A 4511-nucleotide genomic window follows, 5' to 3' on the forward strand; every position below is an offset into this window, starting at 1 on the left:
ATTACACGTGAGCGTCGAAAGAAAGGGCAACCTTTGCTATAGGAATGTACTCCAAAGAAGCAAATGAGTCACAAAGATATCCAACATTTGAAGGAGTATATGACTGTCCCAGTTGCACAAATCCCATCCGTGACTGGTGAGTTTGCTAAAGGAAATCTCCAAGCTGATAAAATAAAAGGGCACTATGATCTTAAGGCCTTCATACTGCTTGAAAAGTCTAGTTATGACTTCTCAAATCCATCACAACTAGGAGAACTCAAAGACGAAGTCACTGGTAAAACGATACATGGGCTCAATGAGTCCCAAATGAAGTTGAGAAAGCAAGGGCACTACGTCGCCACTCCAAAGTTTGGGTTGGGGTTCAGTTTGGCAGAGCCTCTTCGAATTTCATCAAAGAGAAGCAAAGAGATAACTTCATCACAATACACCTCGGTAGAGGAGATGAAGGAAGTTAAGGGCAAGAAAATAAAACAACAGGCTTAAGTATTTGATCGCATTGGAGGCTCAACCCCTCTGGTCTCGGTGTTTGAAAGGCTAAGTCACAAAGGTGAACGTGTATTTTCCAAACATCTAAAAGATTTTCCACTACCTCAAAGACCTCTGTCTTTTGTCGCCTAGGGACCACAAGGAAGTCTCCATCTAGAAAGATACTGTCAAAGTACAAGGAGCAAGTCCATGAGGAGCGGGATCATTTTGAAGTTGTTGCTGACAAAGAAATTTGTAGTGCTTTCCCATCACGTATGAAGAGGAAGTCTATTTTGTCAATATCTGCAGATGGTCCGCTAAAGGTACAAAGGAGAACCATTGTTTACACTTGCCAGCCTCATAAAGAAGCAAAGAAAGAGAAAGAATCCATGCCGACCATCCAAGGAAGTCAAAGAGAAAAGTCAAACTTTGTAGAAACATCCTATCACATAACTGTGGAAGATAGCCCATGCCTTAACGTCGATGATGAAGTACATAAGGCTCCCCCTCAACTAGAAGATGGCAGGCAATCAACTGTGGATGAGCTTAAGGAACTCAATTTAGGTACTCCGAAAGATCCACGCCCCACCTTCATTAGTGCACTACTTACGCCTCAAGAGGAGGAGGAATACTCCAAGTTGTTGACCGAGTACAAAGATGTCTTCGCTTGGTCGTATAAAGAAATGCCTGGTCTTAGTCCTAAGGTAGTTGTTCATCATTTAGGGATCAAAAGTGGAGCACGCCCTGTGAAGCAGTCACAACGCATGATTCGACCCGAGCTTGTATTACAAATTGAAGTCGAAGTCAACAAGCTCATCGGGGCGGGATTTATTCGAGAGGTGAAGTACCCATCATGGATATCGAATATTGTACCTATCAAGAAGAAGAATGGTCAAATACGTGTTTGTGTTGACTTTCAAGACCTAAACAAGGCATGTCCAAAAGATGACTTCCCGCTACCAATTATTGAACTCATGGTTGATGCTACAACAGGGCATGAAGCTATGTCATTCATGGATGGTTCCTCCGGATACAATCAAATCAGAATGTCCCCAAAAGATAAAGAGTGTACTGCTTTCCAAACTCCAAAAGGGATATATTGCTACAAAGTGATGCCCTGAAGAATGCTGGTACCACCTACCAACGTGCGATGCAAAACATCTTTGATGACATGCTTCATAAGAGGGTTGAATGCTACATCGATGAATTAGTGGTGAAGACGAAGAGTAGGCATTACCACCTTGAAGACCTTCGAATTGTTTTTGAAAGATTAAGAAAATTCGACCTGAAGATGAATCCACTCAAGTGTGCATTTGGAGTTACCTCAGGAAAGTTTCTTGGCTTCATTATGCGTCATTGTGGAATTGAAGTTGATCCTGCAAAGATTGACACCATTCAGAAAATGCCCAAGCCAAAGAACTTGACGGAGCTTCGAAGTTTCCAAGGAAACTTAGCACATTCGGAGGTTCATTTCTAATCTAGCTGGACGGTGTCACCCCTTCAATCATCTATTGAGGAAGGATATCCCTTTTCATTGGGATTAGTCAGGTCAAAATGCTTTTGAAAGCATCAAAACATACTTGCTGAATCCACCTGTGTTAGGGGCGCCAATCCGGGAAGCCATTGATACTCTACATCGCGGCACAGGAACGTTCACTTGGAGCACTACTTGCTCAAGAGAATGAGGAAGGAAAGGAACAAGCCTTGTACTACCTTAGTCAAACTCTGATAGGAGCTGAGTTGAACTATACACATGTTGAGAAAATATGCTTAGCGTTACTTTATGCAATAAAGAAGCTAAGGCATTATTTTGAAGCATACACCATCAAACTCATCTCTCGAGCAGATCCCGTGAAGTTTGTGATGACTCGGCCTGTTCTTTCTGGACGGCTAGCAAGATGGTCCATATTGTTTAACCAATATGAGATCACATACACACCTTAAAAAGCTGTGAAAGGACAAGCACTAGCCAATTTTCTAGCTGATCACCCTCTTCAGGCAGAATGGGGGCTTTCGGATGAGTTTCCAGATGAAGACGTTTTGTTCATCGAAGAATTGCCAACATGGACAATGTTCCTTGATGGATCTGTACGTTGTAATGGTGCGGGGGCGGGTGTTGTGTTGATCTCTCTAGAAAGACAAGTCTTGCCATTCTCCTTTGTTTTAGGTGAAACATGCTCCAACAATGCCACAGAGTACCAAGCTTTGATCATCGGTCTCGAAATGGCATTAGAAATGAAGATTCTACAGTTGGAGATCTACGGTGACTCTAAGCTGATCATCAACAAACTTTTGGGGAGTTACGAGGTAAAGAAGGAAGATCTATTGCCATTCCATGAATACACTTCTGGTTTACTTAAAAAAATCGACCGAGTGTTCTTAAACCACGTCCCAAGATAAGAAAATCGCAAAACTGATGCTTTGGCTAACTTGGCCACGACGATGGCACTTGGAGAGAATGAGTCAACAAAGGTATATGTGTATCATCGATGGGTTATTCCTAGACTTCTGGATCTTCAAATCAACGAAAGCCATCATACGTCTGTTCGAGTGATTGAAGAAGAAGATTGGAGGCAACCACTGATAGAGTACCTTGAACATGGAAAGTTACCTGAAGATCCACGACAAAGAACAGACATCAAACGAAGAGCACCACGATTCATCTTCTATAAGGGGACATTGTTTTGCCGCTCTTTTGAAGGACTATTCTTGCGATGTCTTAACAAAGAAAAAGCCCACCAAGCGATGGAGGAAGCACATTCTGGCTCATGTGGAGCACATTAATATGGTCCCAATCTCTATTTTTGCATCAAGATGATGGGCTACTACTGGGCGACAATGGTGAAGGATTGCATGGATCATGCCAAAAGATGTCAAGCATGTCAATTTCATGCCAACTACATCCACCAACCTCCAGAGCCTCTTCACCCAACTGTAGCTTCATGGCCTTTTGATGCATGGGGACTTGACGTTGTTGGACCACTTCCAAAGTCATCAAAGGGACAGATGTACATATTGGCCGCTATGGACTACTTCTCTAAATGGGCGAAAGTTGTTCCACTCAAGAAGGTGAAAAAGGAAAACGTTGTCGATTTTATCAAGTCATATATAATTTTTAGGTACGGCATACCAAAATACATAATCACTGATAATGGAATGCCATTTGACAACAAGCTCGTGAAGAGTCTATGCGAGAAGTTCAGTTTCAAACAACATAAGTTTTCAATATATAATGCACCTGCCAACAACCTTGCTGAAGCTTTTAACAAGACGCTTGGTAATCTTTTGAAGAAAATTGTTGCAAAGAACAAGAGAGACTGGCATGAGAGAATTGGTGAAGCTTTGTGGGCATACCGGACAACCTTCAGAACTGCTACACAAGCAACTCCTTACTCTTTGGTATATGGCGTAGAAGCAGTCCTGCCGTTGGAGCACAAATTCCATCATTGCGGATAACAATCCAAGAAGGACTCACGTTCGAAGAGAATGCTCAACTTTACCTAGCAGAGTTAGAGGCACTGGATCAGAAAAGATTGGAAGCGCAACAAAAATTGGAATGCTATCAAGCTCGACTAGCTAGAGCCTTCAACAAGAAAGTGCGACCACGATCATTCCAAGTGAGAGACTTAGTCCTAGCTGTTCGACGACCCATAATCCTTAACAAACGCATAGGCGACAAGTTTACCTCAAAATGGGATGGGCCATATGTTGTGAAAGAAACCTATTCAAGTGGCGCATACAAAATTGTCGATAAGGATGGTCTCAGAGTTGGTCCGATCAACGGAAAATTTCTGAAGCAATACTTCCCATAAAAGTCACCTACGCTCCTCGATGTACGAGCCTAAACTGCAAGTCATGACGCTCTTTGATGCATAAGCCTAAACTGCACGTTGCTATACTCCTGACCGGCATGAGTCTAAACTGTGTATGACCCAAAAAAAATAGTCTGCTAGGTTGAAAACCTCGAAAGAGGCGGACTAGGATAAAAAAAAACACACCCCTCTGAACTACATTATGACTTTATCCTCTTCACCGAGGTACTTAGG

Source organism: Nicotiana sylvestris, chromosome 1, assembly GCF_000393655.2.
Source record: "Nicotiana sylvestris chromosome 1, ASM39365v2, whole genome shotgun sequence".
Classification (NCBI taxonomy): Eukaryota; Viridiplantae; Streptophyta; class Magnoliopsida; order Solanales; family Solanaceae; genus Nicotiana; species Nicotiana sylvestris.